This window comes from Triticum aestivum, chromosome 4A (assembly GCF_018294505.1).
Source record: "Triticum aestivum cultivar Chinese Spring chromosome 4A, IWGSC CS RefSeq v2.1, whole genome shotgun sequence".
In the NCBI taxonomy this organism is placed as follows: domain Eukaryota; kingdom Viridiplantae; phylum Streptophyta; class Magnoliopsida; order Poales; family Poaceae; genus Triticum; species Triticum aestivum.
In genome coordinates, this window is record NC_057803.1 from 13,464,164 (window position 1) to 13,486,582 (window position 22,419).

The following is a 22,419-nucleotide window of genomic DNA, read 5'->3' on the forward strand; positions in this document are numbered from 1 at the left end:
TGGCCACCGCCCCGCCGCCTCTCCGGCTCCCCGCCGGCCGGATCCGGCGAGATCCGGCCCGGGAGCACCTCGCCGACGTCATCCGCTCCGGCCACCTCTGTTTTCTGATGAACCTCGTTAGGCGCGCCGTGATCCAGATCTGGCAGCTACAGTAAACCCTAGGTCGAATTTCTTCCAAGTCCTGAGATTTCTAATCCATGTGCTCCTGTTTGTCATGCTATATCTCCGCATCCGTAACTCCATTTTTGGCATATAGCATATCAAAATGTTCATCTCAGAGAGTACATCATTTCATTCCATTGCATCATTTTCATTTGAGTTCATCTTGATGCCCGAAATTCTGTTAGAAGAGGGCTACTTGAGTTAATTGTCAGATCTGCTACTCCTTTTGCATATATGTCATTTTTGCCATGATTATTGTGTGCATGATATGCCCATGAGCTCTACATATGTTTTGTTAAGGGTTTTGCCATCTCTCCATAGGTGCAACCCATGTATTTTTGTGATGTGTGTGGTGACTAGTGCAAGCTTGCAAAGTGAGGCACTTGGTAGTGCTGATTTCAGGGACTTAGCAATTCCACTAAGTCCTTGACCTGTTTATTTCACATGGCCATATGTTCATGTTGTTTCCTAGTGATCCGTGTCTCTTTTAAGGATGATAAGTAAGGATGTTTTGTTAATCTTGTAGTGCTCTATCCATCCATGTCTTTGTTTGCAATTATGGAGCACCCTATCTTGAGTCAATCGAGCTCTACTTTTGCTACTTTGTGAATCTGGGCAGATTGTCAACTTGTTTGCAATTTTGCCGATGTTGTTGTGGTTGATCCGTGCATGCTATGTTATTGTTCTTGCCATGTCTAGCTTGCATTTTGTGTGTTCTTGATATATGTATGCTTAGCTTTACATGTCTTGCTCCGTAGTGAGTGCATCGAGCTCGTAAACATGCCTACTTGATATCTGTTTTCAGCATGCTCCAGTTTTCACTAAGTCTGTGATCTGATTATGTTTTTGCCATGTTCACATGCTTGCAATTGTATTTTCTGATCCCTTTTGGCTCAAGGTCACTAAGGGACTTTTGTTAAGCTCTTTGAGTAGCTCCATGCCATGCTTTACTTGTCATGTTTAGGTTCTATAGCATGTAGTTTTGTTGCTCCGAAGAGTGCTACCTGATCTGAAATTCCAGACAAGTGTTAATTTCACTAAGTCTGAGATCTGTTTGCCATATGCATTTTTTCCATGCTTGTTTGAACATGTTAATGTATGAATTGGCCGTGGCTTAGTGCTAGACTTTTGTTAAGCATCTTGAATGCATCCTTGCCATGTATTTTGTTGTCATGTTTGGGTGCTGTAGCATGTTCATCTCATTGCATTTAGATGGCCACTTGCTGTAAATCGCAGACCGGTGTCATATTTGAATCGCTTGCCATTTCCAAACCGTAACTCCGATTCCGGCGTTCTTTATATCGTTTTCAAGCGATTTCATCTCATTTTTCCAGTGGCACACTTGGATTCCCAAGTTGAGGCCAGGTTCATGCAGTTCCTGTCATATCTTGCATATGCATCCCGCATCGCATCCCACCTAGCATATCATCATTGCATCATATTGTTTGATCCTTGCACGTGGTTGATTGTGTCCTTGTTGCTTGTTTATCTTGTTTGGGTAGAGCTGGGAGACGAGTTCGCTAACGAGGAGCCCGTTGAGTTTTCTTTCGAGGATCCAGTCAACTCTGACAACTTTGCAGGCAAGATGATCATACCCTCGAAATCACTACTATCTTTGCTATGCTAGATTGCTCGCTCTTTTGCTATGCCAATGCTACGATGCCTACCACTTGCTTTCAAGCCTCCCAAATTTCCATGTCAAACCTCTAATCCACGTTGTCCTAGCAAACCGTTGATTGGCTATGTTACCGCTTTGCTCAACCCCTCTTATAGCATTGCTAGTTGCAGGTGAAGATTGGAGGTCGTTCCTTGTTGGAACATTTATTTACTTGTTGGGATATCATTATATTATCTTGTTATCTTAATGCATCTATATATTTGGTAAAGGGTGGAAGGCTCGGCCTCTCGCCTAGTGTTTTGTTCCACTCTTGCCGCCCTAGTTTTCCGTCATATCGGTGTTATGTTCCCGGATTTTGCGTTCCTTACGCGGTTGGGTTATAATGGGAACCCCTTGATAGTTCGCCTTGATTAAAGCTTTTCCAGCAATGCCCAACCTTGGTCTTACCATTTGCCACCTATCCTTTTTTCCCTTGGGTTTCCGGAGCCCGAGGGTCATCTTATTTTAGCCCCCCCGGGCCAGTGCTCCTCTGAGTGTTGGTCCAACCGAGCGATGTCCGGGGCTACCAGGGGCAACTCTGGGCTGGCCTACCCGACGTATGGCTCATCTGAGTGTGCCCTGAGAACGAGATATGTGCAGCTCCTATCAGGATTTGTTGGCACATTCTGGCGATGTTGCTAGTCTTGTTTTAACCTGTCGAAGTGTCTTGTAGAACCGAGATACCGAGTCTGATCGGAACGTCTTGGGAGGAGGTCTATTCCTTCGTTGACAGTGAGAGCTTGTCATGCGATAAGTTGGGACTCCCGTGCAGGGATTTGAACTTTCAAAAGTTGTGCCCGCGGTTATGGGCAGATGGGAATTTGTTAATGTCCGGTTGTAGATAACTTGAACCTTAACTTAATTAAAATGAATCAACAGAGTGTGTTACCGTGATGGCCTCTTCTCGGCGGAGCCTGGGAAGTGGACACGGTGTTGGAGTAATGTTTGCGCAGGTTGTCCTCTAGTTTCTCGCTCGCGCTTTGCCTCCTCTTCTCGCTCTCTTTTGCGAATAAGTTAGCCACCATATATGCTAGTCGCTTGCTGCAGCTCCACTTATTTTTACCTTGCCTTACCTATAAGCTTAAATAGTCTTGATCGCGAGGGTGCAAGATTGCTGAGTCCATGTGGCTCACAGATTACTATTACACCAGATGCAGGGCCTGATGATTCCGCTCCAGGTGACGCGCTCGAGCTCAAGTGGGAGTTCGACGAGGACTCTTAACGATACTATGTTTCTTTTCCTGATGATCAGTAGTGGTGCCTAGTTGGGGGTGATCGGGACCGTGTCGCAGGTTGGGTTATCTTTTATTTTGGCACCGTAGTCAGGCCATGAGTGTTTGGATGATGTAATGTTATTTATGTACTTGATTGACGTGGCGAGTGTAAGCCAACTATGTTATCCCTTTTATATTATCTACATTACATGGGATGTTTGTGATGATTGCCTGACTTGCGACATATGCCTTCAATGCGATTATGCCTCTAAGTCGTGCCTCGACACGTGGGAGATATAGTCGCATCGAGGGTGTTACACGGGCGTAGCCACACTCGGTTCAACTCAAGTTAGAGAAACTGTCACCCGCAAGCCACCTCTGTGCAAAGCACGTCGGGAGAACCGGTCTCGCGTAAGCGTACGCGTAATGTTGGTCTAGGCCGCTTCGTCCAACAATACCGCCGAACCAAAGTATGACATGCTGGTAAGCAGTATGACTTATATCGCCCACAACTCATTTGTGTTCTACTCGTGCATATAACATCAACATATAAAACCTAGGCTCGGATGCCACTGTTGGGGAACGTAGTAATTTCAAAAAAATTCCTACGCACACGCAAGATCATGGTGATGCATAGCAACGAGAGGGGAGAGTGTGATCTACGTACCCATGTAGACCGACAGCAGAAGCGTTAGCACAACACAGTTGATGTAGTCGTATGTCTTCACGGCCCGACCGATCAAGCACCGAAACTACGGCACCTCTGAGTTTTAGCACACGTTCAACTCGATGACGATCCCCGGACTCCGATCCAGCAAAGTATCGGGGAAGAGTTCCATCAGCACGACGGCGTGGTGATGATCTTGATGTTCTACCGTCGCAGGGCTTCCCCTAAGCACCGCTACAATATTATCGAGGATTATGGTGGAAGGGGGCACCGCACACGGCTAAGAATAAGATCACGTGGATCAACTTGTGTCTATGGGGTGCCTCTTGCCTCCGTATATAAAGGATCCAAGGGGGGTGCGGCCGGCCCTAGTAGGAGGCGCGCAGGAGGAGTCCTACTCCTACCGGGAGTAGGACTCCCCTCCCTTTCCTTGTCCAAGTAGGAGAGGGGGAAGGAAGGGAGAGAGGAGAGGGGGGCGCCGCCCCTCCCTCCTTGTCCAATTCGGACTAGGGGGAGAGGGGGCGTGCGGCCTGCCCTGGCAGCCCCTCCTCTTCTCCACTTTAGGCCCATGAGGCCCATTAACCCCCCGGGGGGTTCTGGTAACCCCCCCGGTGCTCCGATTTTATCCGAAACTTCCCCGGAACATTTCCAGTGTCCGAATATAGCCATCCAATATATCGATCTTTATGTCTCGACCATTTCGAGACTCCTCGTTATGTCCGTGATCATATCCGGGACTCTGAACTAACTTCGGTACATCAAAACTCATAAACTCATAATATAACTGTCATCGAAACCTTAAGCGTGCGGACCCTACGGGTTCGAGAACAATGTAGACATGACCGAGATACGTCTCCAGTCAATAACCAATAGCGGAACCTGGATGCTCATATTGGCTCCCACATATTCTACGAAGATCTTTATCGGTCAGACCGCATAACAACATACGTTGTTCCCTTTGTCATCGGTATGTTACTTGCCCGAGATTCGATCGTCGGTATCTCAATACCTAGTTCAATCTCGTTGCCGGCAAGTCTCTTTACTCGTTTCGTAATACATCATCTCGCAACTAACTCATTAGTTGTAATGCTTGCAAGGCTTATGTGATGTGCATTACCGAGAGGGCCCAGAGATACCTCTCCGACATTCGGAGTGACAAATCCTAATCTCAAAATACGCCAACCCAACATGTACCTTTGGAGACACCTGTAGAGCACCTTTATAATCACCCATTTACGTTGTGACGTTTGGTAGCACACAAAGTGTTCCTCCGGCAAACGGGAGTTGCATAATCTCATAGTCATAGGAACATGTATAAGTCATGAAGAAAGCAATAGCAACATACTAAACGATCGGGTGCTAAGCTAATGGAATGGGTCATGTCAATCAGATCATTCACCTAATGATGTGATCCCATTAATCAAATAACAACTCTTTGTCCATGGTTAGGAAACATAACCATCTTAGATTAACGAGCTAGTCAAGTAGAGGCATACTAGTGACACTCTATTTGTCTATGTATTCACACATGCATTATGTTTCCGGTTAATACAATTCTAGCATGAATAATAAAAATTTATCATGATATAAGGAAATAAATAATAACTTTATTATTGCCTCTAGGGAATATTTCCTTCAGCACCACGCCGTGCGCCATTAGTATAGACCACCATGCGCCATTAGTATGCCTCCCAGGGGGCCATATTTACCCACGTGCTTTGGCATACTAATGGCGCACTGTGGGGTGATGCGCCATTAGTATCCTTTGGCATACTAATGGCGCACTGTGTAGTGATGCGCCATTAGTATCCTTTGGCATACTAATGAGGCACTTTGAGGTGATGCGCCATTAGTATGAATATTAGGTTTTTTTACTTTTCTGCTTTTTGCACAGGTTACAAAATATATTATTGGACAGAATATAGACAGAAGCACACAGCAACAGCAGATTCATCGAATACAATAGAAGATTAGTCTCCGAATACAATTCATCAAATTAGTCTCCAAATTCAAAAGACCGAACAAAGATAAAACATTACAAGTCTTGAGACCGCGAGTAGCGAGTTTGTCTTTACATTACAAGTCTATATCGATCATCTAAACTACCATCACATAGAAGAGAGCTGCGGTCATCACGATGAGCATCATCGTGATGAAACTGGTCTTCGTCTGGTTCCTCCAACGCTCCCTCCTCTCTCCCGCTAGATAGCGGGCGTATCTAGATTCTGCCTCCGCCCTAGTGGTGTACCCTTTGTAACTGTTACTGCTGAAACGGTGAACCTGTCTCCGACACTCCTCCCAGTCGTCGTAGACTCCGGGAACCTTACCCTTGTACACGACATACGACGGCATCTCTATGCACAAGCCAAACAGCAGACAATACATAAGCAATATATAAGTATGCAACAAAAGGATCGAAAGAGAAAAGCAAGACATTAATAGCTCGATTCATGGTCCTACTAATAAATAGCATCGATTACATCTAAGTTGAACGACCGTCCAAACCAAAGAGACATACAATTTATTAAAGTTTAATTACAACATGAGCCAATCAATGTTTCAGAACTACACATAGCATCACTACTTTCGACTCGACTCATGGGACCGGAGCATGGATGAAGCCGCCGTCTGTCGTGATGGTCATGAAATCGCGGGCGTTGTCAGCCTGCATTTGTAGCGTTGTGTCTATCTCACTGTTGGAAGGTTGATATCTGAGGTAGAACTGCCCCGAGGTATGAAGGACATCTTGATGGATGATTTCCGCAAACTCCGACTGGATGCAAAAGAATTCTTGTCTGATGTCCGCGTCCTGGATTGCCGACAAGCTCGCGGCCCAATCTTTGAGATTATCTGGTAGCAGAAGGTGATGATGGTCCCGTACGATTGCCCGCATGTGATGGAGGGTGTAGTAGGCATCCTTCTGACCGCCAAGCGGCTGCTTGACGCAACAGAACTTAGTATTGTGGGCGAACACGTGCCTGCCGTACCTACGAACTGGCCTGGTGAAGGTGCCTCCAGATTTGGCGTAGCCGGGGAGAACATCATCAAGAACTTTCTTGATATTTGTGTAGTCTATCTTGGAGTCACGGTTCGGGTCGAAATACATGGCCATGGAATATCTCGGGCTTAAGAGGATGAGTGTGCAATGTGTGTCACTGCACAGAACACGGAATGTTAGAAAAAAGAAAGAACGATCGAAATCTAAGAAATCATTTGTTTCGGGGCGGTTAAGGGATGACTTACTCGGGAAAGTAAGACACGAGGAAGTTATCCTTATCTGGGTTTGCCAGAATGACTCCTTAGAGGTGTGAACTCGAGACTTGGCGGTCCCCAGTGCTGCCCAAGAGCTTGGCACGCATTTAGAAGGGGTCGACTATCACGATGTCCGGGGTCTTGTCTCTAATGATCTGCATCTCCATACTCAGCGAAAACAGCCGAACGAAGGTGTAGTGCAGCGGATGAAGGTTAAACATAGCAAATATGTCATCAAACCACAGGACGATCGCACCCCCGATGGCGCCATCCACAAAGCCCTTGCCCTCTGGCACCTTGGCCACAAAAACCGAGTATGCCACATCATTCTCTCTGAGATGCCGCTTCTCCAAAGAAAGAACACTGTCATGCAGACTCCACATAGCACCGGTTGCAGCATTGAGCATATTTGTCGGTAGCATCGTCCTACCCGCCACATGCACCCTCCTCGAGATATCCTTAGGTAAATGTGGCATGTCCTGAGCACGGATCGTACTCGGTGCCGGCTGGCTTGCACCGACGCCCTTTTTAGCCTTTCGTTTCCGTCCCTTCTTCTTGATCTGCTGTAATGGGACCGATTTCTGCTCACAGACCGCCTTCTTGAGCGTGTTGGGGCTGATAATATTTCGCACCTCAGCTATCTGAGGCTCGGTGAAGGCGGTAGCTGGAGGCGTCTCCTGAGAACTGAACGCCAGATGACGCCTGTTGCAATTGGGTTTCTCCACTGTACCAGCTAGATCGCGGTCGTCTTGGTTGGGTTCTTGAGAAGGAGGCCCGCAGAACTCGTCACCGTACCCATGTTCGGCAAAGTACTTATCGATGTTGGTAAATGTACCGTCGTCGTTGTCGTCGTCGTCCGGATCCTGTGCCATATGCATGTCCGGATCCTGTGCCATAGGTATGTCCAGCATGTCCGGTAGCGTTGCGGCGTTCTTGCCATGGCTTCGCGCCGGCACGACTGGCGGTCTTGTCTGTGGGGTGGCGTCCCCCGACCCCAAACGAATCTGGCTCTTCGGCCAAAGCAGGGGCCAACTTACGCAGACGCTGAGGGTCATCTCATCTTCTTAGTCGGCCCCAGCGGGTCGAATCGGAGGTAACAACTCGTCGCAGCCTGGCAGCACCCGAACCACTTCAACCCTATACACTGTGGAAGGCATCGGATTACCGTGGAACAGGGGGTTGCCCGGTTGAACGATTCTGCCCTTGGCGACATCGACCAACTGGCCGCCCACGAAGTGCAGGAGAGTGCAAGGAACGTTGGCGGCGCCCTGCGAAAACATGTAGGGCATCAGGGATGCCCAGTCAAAGGCAAGGAGATGAAGTCATCGGCCGAGAGGCTTAGTTACCGTGATGCCGTCGAGCTCGGCTAATGTCGAGGCACCGCCAACGGCAGGCGTGCAACTAACGGAGGGGCCGCTTGCTGGCGAGGTGCCGGCCGACGTACACCCGGGTGCATTAAGCTCCAATGCCCGTGCCGGCGCCGGAGACACGAATACCGCCTCCGCCGAAGACACCAATGGCGCCGCCTGCGCGTTGTGCGAGTTGCTGGCCGTGAAGCTGGGAACCAGGGGAGGCCCATGTTGGCTGCCCGCAATCCACGTCTTCAGCCCATGAATCAACGTAGGCACCATGGCGTTGAGCGTCGTTCCTAGTTGTTGTTGCACTTGCTCTTGGACAATCTTTGGAATCCGCGCCACTTGTGCCTTGAGTGCTTCAACCTCGCGCAACTGGCTTTCCGAGCTGGTCTTTTTCTCCTTTCGCCCACCAGCGGTATAGTATGACGATCATTTTGTGGACAAGCCTTTGCCGGCCACATGACCAGCTGACGTCGGCTTACTGAGCTTATCCTTGTTTTTCATTACGTTCAATGCCCTATTTAAAGGGGTGTCGAAAGGGGAGCTTTGAGACGACCCCGCGCTACTGCTTTCATTGTCCTGCGGAAGGAACGTGAACCATTTAAAAATATTGGGGATTAATTATAATGCAACCATATGTAGCTAATTATGCGGGGGTGTATTCCTTACCAGAACAAGCTCAAGTGCCCTGGTCTTCGGATCCGTGGTAAGCTCCTTTGTTACCGGGTCCTCCTTGTACCGGGCCCTGAGAAAGTTCCTGGTCTGCTTGTCACGGTATTTCTTGAAGCGGGGCGGTAGGCCTTGCTCGGCACGCTTTGTGTCCTCCTTGTCCCATATAGGCTCCGCCACTCTGTAGCCGTCAGGACCGAGTTGGTGGACCCCTAAGTTCAACTTCTGCATTTATTTCCCCCACTGACTTGATTCAAAGGTTGCGCTGCTCTCGCACTTGATCTTGAACTCCTTGTAGTCATCTTCGCTCATCAAAGGATATTTCGCCTTGATATTCTCATAACTATCACCTTTTTCAATCGTTGCCTTCACCGTGCTTTTCCAAGTAGACAAGGCCGTGCTCATCCTCGTGAGGGCGGCACCGTTCACTTTATTCCCTGAGAGGCGCGTGTTTGCAAACTCAGCGGGGAACTTGTATCGTTCATGCAGCTTTGTGAAGAGGAGGCTGCGCAAATTCCCTCAGTCCTTATGCCTTAGGTTCTCGGTGTTGATCAAGACGGTGCTCCGGAGAATGCACCCGAGCTGAACCGAGTACTCCTTGACTACTTCTTTGGGAACCGCCGGATGCCCGTCGGAGTTCACTTCAGTAAATTCCTCCCTAACGGTGCCAAGCACGCTCGGGCGCCGGTCCTTCCGTTGCCTCTTCGGTTGGCTGCTATCTGTGCGTGTGCCGCCATCATCAGTGGTGGCATCCGCGGCGCCATCATCAGTGGTGTCATCCCCGATGCCACTAGGGGTTGTGTAGTCAGGATCGGTGTCTTCCGCAGCGTCCTCATAGCGGTGATGTTCTTCCTCCAACTCCTGGGACAGCTCCCATAATTGCTTGCCGCCCGAACCGCCGGCCTCATCGTTGTGGGCCATGTTTCGCTCTAAATAGGAAAAAAGTTTGGTCAAAAAGTTGGTTATTGTCAAGGAACAAGATCATGGTCTCATCATTTAGGGTTTTTTGACACCGAGGCATCCTAAAAGCTAAGCTTTTATCATTTAGGGTTTGTCGACGCCGAGGCACCCTAAAAGGCTAAGCGTACATCATTTAGGTTCTCATCGACACCGAGGCACCCTATAGAAGCCAAGTTAAGTTTTCATCATTTAGGGTTTATCGATGTCGAGGCACCCTAGGTTGGGCCTAATCACTTGGCACTAATCACTTGGCTCTATTGCCACCTATGTTGGGTTTATCATCTAGGGTTTATCGATGCTAAGGAGAATTCTAAGTTGGGCCTAATCACTTGGCTCTATTGCCACCTATGGTTTAATGCAGCAAGAATGGCGGGGCAGTTGATCCTACTTAACTAAGTACTAAGATACCCCGGCCCATGCATTAGTCGCAAGTACCCCATATGTCCTATTTTTAGCAAAATCACGCTAAAATTCACGGAAAATTTCAGCATGACCTTTGCTGAAAATAGGACATATGGAGTACCCGAATTTGCTGGAACGGAAGTTAATCGACATTCCGGCAAAATCAAGGGCCTCTGGGGGTACCTGCAAATTCATCACGACACAATGGTCGGAGACAAAACCCAGCAACTTTACAAGTCTTTCACAGATTTGTTTGCAAGTTCTAATATGTAATAAAGATGAGCCTCAAAGATGAGCCTCCAATGCTGATTTGTTTGCCTCAAGACAAGATGAACCTCCAATGCAACAAGTAATAAAATGTTTGCAAGTTCTGATATGTTTGCAAGATGAACCTCCAATGCAACAGTCTTAGACATTAGGACACTATAATGATCTACAACCTTATGTAAAGTGCCAACTCCACAGATTTCTTGTTCACAGCTTTTATATTATTTCTAGAAGCAACACAACAGGGTTAAACACCAGAATCTTGAGTTTAATTTGATTAAGCTGCATTGTCTGTCAGCCAGCTCATGCATGCATGGGCATCTAACTCACTGGTATCAGATCTGGTTATTAACAGAACAACAGGAGAAAAAAGAAAAAAAAATCATATAGAAGCACATATGAGAAGATTCATCGAATCTGCATGACTTCACAGAAAAGATACCTTTACCTGGCACCATCATGTTTGTTGGACAGAAAGAAGAAAATCAACCTCTTGTTAATGTTTAATTATCGTGCAGCTCTGTTAGGCATGCAGTGCTGCTGTACTACTTAGGTACACAGACAGTACGATTCTCCTTAAAATGCACCTATTTTTTTCCTTACAAAAGTAACTAAAACATTTTTGTCAAAAGAGCACCACTACTGAAATAAGATGTTCTGCATGCATAGAAAATGAGGATTAAACATACTCAAGTCAAGCATTGTGACAGGTTCTCAACATGAACATGAACATGCATTGACAGTCATATCACCTGGGCTGGGCACCATGCCACTGCCCTAATTAAACCCTAAAATAAACATTTCTCTTTCCCCTCCCCCCTCCTATCCCTCTGTCTCTCTTCCCAGCTCCAACCCCAAACACAAATTAAACCCTATATTTACTTGTAATTAAGATTCAACCCTAGATAATCAACATACTCATCTTGAACCCTATATTTACTTGTAATTAAGAGCCCATATCTCTTGACTAGAACCACACCAAACCCATCTTGTGTTATGTATCACACCAAACAGACCAACAACTGAATACTGGGGCTTTAAGTTGATTGCAGAGACTAGATAGCTCTACTCATGCTTAGGAGCCAGCACTACATACTTTATCCTATATTTTATTTTACTGGGATATAATAAAGAGCACAGTTTGCAATTAGTCTGTATCTAGCTGCAAACAGGACTGAATCCACTTTCAGTCCTACATGTCCCTTACCTTGCAGGACAGTGGTAGCAACACACTGCTTGCAATGGTTAATGTCCAAAATAACTCATTTTCATCTATAAACCATGGACAAATACATGATACAGTGCATTTTTCTTAAGTGTGTCCAGTGCATTTTTCGTCTATAAACCATGAACAAATACATGTTTGCTAGGCACCAAGTACTCATTGCGTGATTTATGTAACAGTTTAGCGGCTTCTTGCGTAGATGAAAAATAAGGACATGTTTTTTGGTAGTGCTATATAAGCAGAAAATTCTCTTTACAGGGCACAACAAAGATGAGAAATGCAACACATAGTGATAATTTGCTAGGGGCAGCAAGGATAGGTAAAAGATTAGGTAGGAAATGATACCAGGGAAGTGACGCGGGAAGAAGAGCCGCAGGATGACTACAACGAATGCAATCCAGGCACCAACCTCTCCCCTGCAATTTTGATGTTTGATGATCACAAATTTGATTCAAATGTCTATATCTAATGCTATACAATTAAAGCAACGAGGATATAGCACCATGGAAGTGTCAGCCAGTGAGGCAGAGGCAGTGATCCTTCAACCAATAGACAACAAGCATGAAAAAGATACCTCGACTTTTGCAGTTGAGTGTTCAAATCTTGCAGGTACCAAGTACTCCAATGCACATGGAGTACTAATTATTCATGTTTGCTAGGCACTACTCCCACAATTTTTTGAACCTAATTTGACCTAAATTCGAGAGGGATTTGACCTAAACCTAGCAAAAGAGAGAAGAAGAGGGCATGGCCGGGAGGGAGGAGAGGATGAAGAGAGGAGAAGAGAGGCAGAGGGAGGAGGGTTACCTGACCACGATGAGGTGGTGGCCGGAGCGGAGACGACGGAGGGCGGAGTCGGCGAGCTTGGGGGAGGCGGGGATAGATGGCGGGGAGGTCGCGGGCCTCCTCTCCTGGTGGACGTGGGGCCTCCTCTCCTGGTGGACGTGGGGCGGCTCCGAGGCTCCAAGTCTCCGGCGGCTACGAGGCTCGAAATCTCCGGCGGGCCTCCTCTCCTGGTGGACGTGGGGCGGCTCCGAGGCTCCGACGGCTCCGAGGCTCCAAATCTCCGGCGGGTTTCTAGGGTTTCGAGGGAGGCGGCGCTCGGGGGGAGGTGGGGCTCGGGGGAGGCGGTGCTCGAGGGGGAGGAAGGGGAGAGGGAGGCGGCGGGGGCGCGTGGGCGGCTGCGGCGCAGTGGGTCGGGGCAGCGGCGGCGGTGGCGCGGTGGAGGGAGGGACGAGGGAGGGAGCGGTGCGGTGGAGGGAGAGGGACAAAGTGTCTGGCGAGAGGGAGGGACGAAGTGTATGGATGGGGGAAGATTACTAATGGCGCACCCCCTGGCGGTGCGCCATTAGAATGTTTTTTTTCATAGCAATGGCGCACCAGCGGGACCGTGCGCCATAAGTATTCTTTTTTTAGATAGCAATGGCGCACCATCCAGTCGTGCGCCATAAGTAAGATTTTTTATTATTATTATTTTGTTGCATCTAATAATTTTTTAGAAAATGAATATGAATATGAAACAGTAATAAATTTTTATAAAAATAGTAATAATTTTTTTAAAAATATCATCAGATTTGTTATTTGAACATATTTATGAATATAAAAAAATATCATCAAATTTGTTATTTGAAAATATAATCAAATTTGTTTTTTGAAAATATAATCAAATTTGTTTTTTTTGGATTTTTAGTTGCATTCATTTGTGACGGTGGAGCGGGGGAGGGTGTGGGGATCGTCGGCGGTGGTGGAGCGGGGGAGGGTGCGAGGGGTGCTCGGCGGCGAGGGGGATCTGGCAAGGGGGGTCTGGCGAGGGGGATAGCGATCGAGATCGAGTGTCCTCATGAATATTCAATATTTTTTCATGAATTCAAAAAGTGCGCATGAAATTTAAAAATATTCATGATAGTTCAAAAAGTGCCCATGAAATACAATCGAGAAATGAAGACTACAATTTAAATACAATCGATCTTAGCTAGCTAGCTATCTGTTCACAATCTTCTTGCCCTTCTTTTTCGTAAATGGAGTTCTTATGTGGAACAGACGTCCTTTAGGTAGGGTGGTCCTGCTTCTTCTTGTGGTGTATGCTGCTACTTCATCGTCGTCGTCATGTTCGATCTTCGGGTCCCCGTACTTGTCGAAGTCTTGCTCATTGGCTACTCCATCCATTTCGATGATCTTCCTTTTGCCTCTCCTCACGACAACATGACTGGGCTTTGACGGGTCGGTAATGAAGAAGCATTGTTCCACTTGGGAAGCCAGTACCCATGGCTCATTTTTCACGGTGACGTTTGCGCCCGCGGTCTTGGATTTGGCCAGTACCCATTGATTTCAAGTCTGCCCTTGCTTTCGGCCCATCTTTGATCCTCTCTGGCATGTTGAGTAGGGTACCAAGCAGACTCTCGCACACGTTCTTCGTGATACGCATGACATCAAGGCTGTGAGGCACACGGTGGATCTTCTAGTACGGCAAGTCCCATAAAACAGACCTCGTTTTCCATACCTTCAGCAGCGGCTCTGGCGCCTTTTGCTTTTTTCCCGGCTCTGGTGCCTTTTGCTTCTTTCCCGGCAATGGGCAATCTTTCCAATTTTTCAACAGCTCATCTATTTCCTCGCCGCTCCTCGTACGCGGGCGTCTTCGGGGTTCGGTTTCACCATCGAACAGATCCTTGCGTTTTCTCCACGGGTCATCGTCGCAAAGCCACCTTCGATGCCCATGAACACGGTTTTCGAAGACCCAGAATCTCTATCTAGCTGGCGATACATTGTGTCATCCATGCACCTGACGCATCCAGAAAATCCGTGGACCACCTGCCCCGCGAGATATCCGTAACCGAGATAGTCGTGCACCGTCGTGAGCAGTGCGGCTCTCATAGGGAAATATTCTTTCTCTGCGGCGTGCCACGTATTCGCTGGCATTTTCCACAGCGTGTCTAACTCCTCTTTCAGCAGCCCCAGATACAGATTGATGTCGTTCCCTGGTTGTTTTGGCCCTTCAATTAGCATACTCATGTCAATGTACTTCCTCTTCATGCACAACCAGGGGGAAGGTCGTACATCCACACAAACACAGGGCGGGTGCTATGTGTGCTTCTCTGGCTGCCAAACGGATTGACTCCATCGGTGCTCGCGCCCAGCACGATGTTCCTTGGATCCTTCCCAAATTCTGGGTGTTCGAAGTTCAACGCTTGCCACTGGCTCCCATCCTTAGGGTGACTCAACATCTTGTCTTTTTTATTTATCTCCGGATCATTTGCGTCATCTTCTCACTTCTTCTCCTCCCTATCTGCGTGCCAACGCAGGAGCTTTACTACCTTAGGGTCCGTGAAATACCGCTGCAGACGAGGAAAGTACCACACCACTTTTCGAGGAGCTTTCTTCCTCTTCTTGTATCGAGTGACACCGCACACTGGACATATGGTAGACTCCGTGTGCTCGTCCCGATAAATGATGCAATTGTTCATGCACACATGGTATTTCACGTGCGGTAAATCCAGAGGACACATGATTTTCTTCGCCTCCTCGAAACTGGTAGGGCACTTGTTCCCCTTGGGAAGACGTTCGTGCCAGAATGACATGTTCTCTTCGAAGCATGCGTCGGTCATTTTGTGTTTTACCTTCATCTCTAGAGCCATGAGCGTTACTTTCAGGTGGGTATCCTCGGGCCTGCATCCTTCATACAATGGAGTAACCGCATCTATCTCCAGTTGATCCAGCTTGGCTTTCTCTCGGGCGGCAGCTCTTGCGTTATCCGTCTGCTTGAGAAGCATCTCTTGAATATGAGGGTCCTGCACCCAGCCCATCGATGGTCCATCGTCGTCTGCTCCGCTGGCATCTTCATCTTCATGATCATGCCCTTCGTCTGCTCCGGCATCTTCCTCATCATCATGTCCAGCATCTTCTACATGATGACTATGTACAGCATCACCGTCGTGATCATGTCCTGGAGATTCTTCGTCTTCTCGCCCGTCCGAGCCGCGGTGGTTGTCTTGCTGCCCTTCCTCATTTCTTGCCCGCCCCCCTCGGACGACTTCATAGTCATCTTCATCACCTTGCCACCGATAGCCATCCATAAAACCACGCAAGAGCAGGTGGTCCCGCACCTGCCCGGAATCCAGGCCCGCAATAAGGCTCTTCAACACGGACACACTACACCATAACCCTTGATTAGGGGCAGTTAACTGCCGGGAAAAATATCTGAATAAGGGCATACTATCTGCCGGGAATCCTACAACTGCCGGCAAAATTACTTAAAGGCAAGTAAACTGCCGGTAGAAGTTAACAAACGAGGGCAATCCTACTGCCGGGAATAAAGACTACTTTTCACGTCATAGTATCTGCCGGCGCAACTAAAGCCCGGCCCATTATCTGCCGGGGACTGGCGCGCGAGCAAAATAACTGGGCCCAAAGCGCGCCCAGGCGTGGAAGAGCGCGCGAAGCCCGAATGTTTCACGCAAAGGAATCTCGGCCGTCCCCTAAAAAAAGGAATCTCAGCCGCACCCCAGTCCGCAGCCTGGCCCAAATGACAACCTCATCCAAATCGACCTACCACCCCGGCAACCTCCGCCGCCGAGCACCTTCCGCTGTGCCCGACCACCATTCGCCACCCCCAAGCATCCCACCGCAGTGCCTCCCCGACTATTGTCGCCAGCTAACCTTCGCCTCTTCGTCCGAGACTATCTGCACAAGGACGGGAAGGGAGGAAGACCCGATGGGCGGAGGAGGTCGCAGCCGTTGCCCACACCGCGGATCTGCCGCGGGGATGCGGGAGAAGGACGCGGTTGCGTGGCCCCCGGATCCGGCGAAGCACGTGCGCAAGAGGCGGCCAACGGGGCGCGGGGCACAACTCCAGATCCGTGCGGCCCGAGCAGAGCGTGAAGCTAGGAAGCGGCCATATGCTTTGGGTGGCCGCCTTCGGTGCAGCCGGCGGCAATGGCATGGTTGTAGTTTGGCGGCTAGGTTTGGGTGCCCCGGTGTCACCCCTGCAAGTGACACAGAAGTGAGCGACCAGGAACCAGAAGATGCCGGCAGTCTGGTAACATATGGATTTCTCCTCTCTTCTAGTAGATAATCCAGATTGTTTTGTCTTTCGTGAGCTTTTGTGCTGATGTGTGATCCAAAATTTGGACGCATATCAATTGTTTGACCCATGTGCTAGCTAGAAGGATCTGGTGTAGTTTGTTTAATCAAGGATTAATCAATGATATACCAGTTTACATGTACTTTGGAAGTTTTCATCATCTGTACTTGCATATTGGAGTGAAGGTGCTAAAGTTTAGCAATTCTACATTTTATTTCTTTAATTCTGTAAGTTGTGTTGAAAGTTGTCAATGATTACAATTAGAATCGAAGCAATACTACTTTTACCCCCTCCATTAAAAAAATGCTACTTGTACTGACTTTGTCAAGCATTATAGTGTATAGATAAGTGTATATCTGCAGATTGTTATGTAGATGGCTTGAAACTTCTTTCTGGGTAATTGAAAAGGACGAACAACTAAACTGCATCTCATAGATGAACACTACTATTTACTGTCTCACCCGAGCTAGTATTATTGTAGCAGGCATTGCATTGTCCAAAATGGATATGTGGAATTTGCTAGTAATCAGGTCTTGTACTATCTGGATAAATATGGAGTGACATTTGCGAGTTGTGGCATGGCCTGCACTAACGTTCACAAGGCTGATGTCTCTTTTAAAAAACCATGCATTCAGTTGTTGTTTGCTTTGACCTGATCTGATAGCAAGTGTTTTTTATGCATCTTTAGTGAAGAAGTTTTTGAGTGGCTGTCTGTTCGGAGCTACCGGAAGAACAGGCTAGCTGCCAACGCACAAAGACCAAGGCGGAGAATGAAGGTAGAAGCGAGACAGAATACCCGGGGAAGGTCGACCTCAAGACTTACTTGAGCCACGAGAATATTTCCCTTGAGTTCGAGAGGATGTTCAGTTGCTTCATCACTTGTTCTCAGTTCTGCTCCTCTTCCAAAGCACCTAGCATTATTGATTATGGTTGGTTCTGATCACCCTTAATTTTTTTCATTATCACTTCCTTATAGATTTCTCATTTTTTTCCTGCAGCACACTGCCTATAAGTAGTCTGGCCCATTCAGTGAGCAGCGGCAGGGGCAGGCTGGCAGAACCTCATCAGCCCCATTTGCTTTGCAACCAGGATGGACGCTGCCTCAAAAAGATCTGGTATTTTTTCAGTCCATTTTCCATTTTATCCTTTTATAATTTGTTTAATTTAATTTTGGCTCCCTGATTGGTCTTCTCTCTGTGCACAGTTTGCTCAAACAGGGAATCGAGGACAGCAAGGACCATTGAAGCCCGAGGTGTTTGGAATTGGACAGTTCAATCTCTACTTTTCTCCTCCAATGATTCAGGTGTTCCCGTTTTTCTATTGAAATTTGAAGTCGAATAAAATTTTGTCATATATATCTATACGAATGAAATTATGCACTATGTTGTAGTTGCTGTCTTGATGGGCACCATTTTTTAAGTTTGCTATGGGCCTCAGAAAATTCAGGACCGGCCCTGTATATATGTAGTGTTATTTTCCTTTGTTGTTTGTAGATGTAAGTTACCAAATATAGGTTAATATCTAGCCTGTAGTAAATGTGAAGTTAGGAATGAGTTTTTCCTTATGCATTTTCTAGTTTGTGAAGCAGCTTTTGGTAACCTGGTTCAGTTAGTCTGTTGATGTTCAACTTTTATACAGTTTCTTCCATTATATCAATTAAATAGCACGCTGCCTCTGTAATAGTATTAAGTACTCTATTCCTAGCCTTACTTATAGAACTTTGTGTAACTATAGGTATTTTTTGTTTTCCTCTAAAATAGATTTATATTTCAAGGAAGCAGATTCATAAGTAAAATCATAGTATTACAGCAGAACATGTTCTTGCAAAACATCAACATGAAAGAGGTTTGCTGATGGTTCTAGGTCCGATGCTCTTAGGGACCATGAGTATGTCCTTACCTATGAAGACAAGGATGCTGACTGGATGCTCGTTGGCGATCTTCCTCCGGAGTGAGTTCCTAATTTTCTTGTGTTGGGATATCCATGCAACTAAACTTATGATGTTTTATTGTGGCATTCTTCTCTTACATGCAGTACTTTTGCACACTCTGGTAATATCCCTTTTGATGTTCTCTTTTAATGTAACTTTGGTTAGAAAACTTGGGAGATCTTGATAGGAGTGATGAACTTGTAATATGGTAGCGTGGACTTCTACCACGAGTAGTTTACCCTTGTAACTTGGGAGATCTTGATAGAAGTGATGCCCTTCCTTTCCTTTTAAAATGGAAGATATATTGCCTCCGCCCTATACATGGTACACAACTAATCATCAAATGGCATGAGAAATTTTGTTTATCTGTATGGTCCTGCATGATGTTATCTTTTGAGGGACAAGCTTTTTCGGACGGAGCATGCTATGCTTGGCATGCAGTTTTCTCATGTGTACAAGTTGTTTGACGTTGTATTTTACTGCTTACTATGTACTATACATCCGGAATTGTATTTGGAAGTGTCAAAAATTATCATTTATAATCATTGATAGTAATATTGCTAGATATACACACTGAAAGTCTGAAATATTCTAGAAAAAGTACATGTCAGTTGTCATATCTTCATTACATGTTTTTAAATCTTTTCCTGGTTTGATGTTAATATTTTGTTAGTCTGTAGATGCTGCTAGTTTGTACTTTCAAAAATTTAAACTTGATTTTGTTTTCTCTGCAGTTCAACAAGTTGTGTCTCAAGCTTGTAAGTTCTGTCACAAGGATGAGATTGTTAGAATGCTACAAAACTTTTACGTGATAGCAGTTGTTCCAGTCAACTAGGATGTCTACATGATGTTTCTTGTATTCATAGCAAAAACACAATCTTGTGGCGCAAGGTTAAGCTCTGATCTTCAAAAGCATTGCAAGCTTGGTGATTCTTCTGCGGGAGACATGTGGTCCTGTTTAAATTATGTTGTTTCACATGATGGTGGCGAGTCTGTTATTCACAAGACATCTAATGAAGTCATCCAACAAAAAGGTTCCGAACAAGCAATTTGTCTTCCTGGACATGGCTGTAGCTGTGTGTCAAGCTCAAACCACTTGTTTAGCTTAGTTTGAACAAAAGAAATCTTATTGTCTATGTAAATTCTGTTTATTGATGTAGTTGGACGCTACTAAATGCATGTATGAATGTTGTAGTACTGAATTTTTAGTCATTATGTGTTTGAGATTTGCTACTGAATATTGAGTCAATTCCTGTGTGAATAGAAATAAAAATAAATATACGTGTGAACAAAAATAAAAATAAATATACACGCTACCAGGATCAGGCAAACTGCGGCTAGTAAAGGCCAAGGGCAGACTATCTGCCAGGGATTATCATAACTGTCGGGAATTAGATTACCGGCATACCACATCTATCTGCCGGGAGAATGGGGCTTCCTGGCAGCGGAACTGCCGGGAGATCTGTATATGCCGGGAAATAGTTTTCCCGGCAGCCGATGGTGTAGGGTGGAACCCTAATCGCCCGATCTTTCACGAAAGGAGCGGATCCTGCGAAGAACGCGAAGAACACGAGGAGGGAAACGATGGAAAACACAAGGGGAAACACAAGAGGAACACTCAAACTAACAAGAACAAGTCACACATGTGCTAGATCCTCGGGTACATAGAACGATACACGAATCCACGGACAACTAAGGACGATACAAGGGTAGCCGGTTCTTCTCCGTGAGGAAGTCTTGAATCCACGGGGGGGTCTTCCCTTAGAAAGGAGGCTTGAATCCAAAGAGATCTTCTCCGAAGAGGCCGCGGTCTCTCACGAGGAGTAGATCCGATGTGGATGAGCGAAGCTCTATCTCTAAGTATGAGCTAAACCAACGCTAACCCTAGAAAGTCGTACGGGATAGAGTATATATAGTCTAGGTGACGAAAGGGTACACGGGCCTCAGCCCAAGTGGCTGCGCGCAGGCAGGGCCGGAAGTTCCAGGCACCGGAGGTTCCGGGGAGGGTCTGGCCTAACCAGAGAGTTGGCGCGGTGGAGATGTGATGGCATCGGGGGGCCGGAAGGTCCGGGCAGGACGGAGGTTCCGGGCGCCGAAAGGTCGGGGACGGGGTCCGGGCTAACCCGAGAGTTGGCACGCCTGGGCTGGTCGAAGTTCCGGGCTGTCCAGAGTGTTGACACCTGTCTCTTCTTCTACAGTCCTCGGCTCTAAGGTTTGAGCGTTGTACCTGATGACACATAGTATCTCGGACTTAGGCAGTAGCCATGTCTCACTTGAAGAGGGGGAAAACTCAAGTAGGAGTGATGTCACCTCGGATTGAATAGCACGTGCCCTAGCCCTTGTCATTGGTCCACTTCGAGCTTGGATAGTTGAGGTGGCGTCCATGGGGATGGTCGTGGGATGCTCCGCATCATCTCCCCTCCCTTGGGGAAGATCCGTCCTCGGATCGAGTTCTTCATCACCATGGAAGGGAGAGAGGTCTTTGATGTTGAAGATGTCGCTCACGTTGTATTTGTCGCGCGGGAGGTCGATCTTGTAGGCGTTGTCGTTGTATCGTGTGAGCACCTTGAAGGGTCCATCTTCTTGAGGTCGAAGCTTAGACTTGCGTTCTTGTGGAAAGCGCTCCTTGCGAAGGTGTAGCCACACGAGATCACCAATGTTGAAGACCATAGGTTGCTTGTTGACGTTGAGCTTGGTCGCAAGGCGTTGTACTTGGCGCTCGATGGTGTTTCTTGTATCTTCATGCACCTTCTTGAGACGGGTCGCTCGTGCATTTGCGTCCAAATTGATTCTCTCTTGGAGTGGTAGAGGTAGAATATCCAATGGTGACAAAGGGTTGAATCCGTAGACGACCTCGAAAGGGGACTTGCCGGTTGTTGAGTGTCTTGCTCGGTTGTAGGCGAACTCGGCGATGGGTAGACACTCTTCCTACTCCTTGATGTTCTTCTTGATGAGTACTCGGTTGTAGGCAGGCTGCGCGCAGGCAGGGCCGGAAGAGTAGCTTGTTGTCCTCATGTTGCTCTTGTCGTGGAGGATTGCCATTGTCTTCATGCTCTCGATGAACTTGATGGTGTTGGCGAGTGGAGGATCTCAGCGAGCTCGAAGAGGAACTTGACGATGCACGCGAGCGTGAAATCTTTGTTCTTGAATTTCTTCGCGGTGTGCTTCCTCTTGTTCACAGGCTTGTCGGCTTCGGTCGACAACAGCTCGACTCGAGTCGCGTAGAGCTTGTTGCGCCGCAAGTGCTTGAGCGTCACGGAGTTGTTGTGTTTGACGTTGTGCCTCGGCATCTATGGCATTTTGGTGTAGACGCGCTCACTCTTCCTCTTCATGTTGACGTTGACGTTGCCGTTCTCGTGCAAGCGCAAAGGCTTCTTGAGTTTGACGTTGTCGGCGCTCTTGAGAGTCGGTGTCTCTTAGGGGATTGAGGCTTGCTTGACGGTCGGCGCACGCGACACGATGAAGAGTGTTCGATGTCGGTGTACTTGAGCCAGAGAGGGTGAAGTCGGAGTGGCGGCTTGAACAACTCCTTCTTGAAGTGGAAGACGAGCGGTTGAGCAACAAAGCACAAATTTCGTCCAT

General features: G+C 47.3%; 1 long non-coding RNA gene across 4 annotated transcripts; it reads left to right on the top strand.

Annotated features, from left to right (window-relative positions):
* The first annotated feature begins 16,334 nt into the window (after positions 1–16,334).
* LOC123084797 (uncharacterized) lies at positions 16,335–20,075 on the top strand. 4 transcript variants are annotated; one of them, XR_006439415.1, is made up of 6 exons: positions 16,335–16,862; positions 17,596–17,836; positions 17,906–18,022; positions 18,112–18,210; positions 18,668–18,857; positions 19,572–20,075. It is a non-coding gene; the product is annotated as an uncharacterized lncRNA (long non-coding RNA). The 4 variants fall into 4 exon arrangements; XR_006439413.1 differs by having other exon boundaries at positions 18,771–18,857; XR_006439414.1 differs by having other exon boundaries at positions 17,884–18,022; positions 18,112–18,857.
* Positions 20,076–22,419: the final 2,344 nt, after the last annotated feature.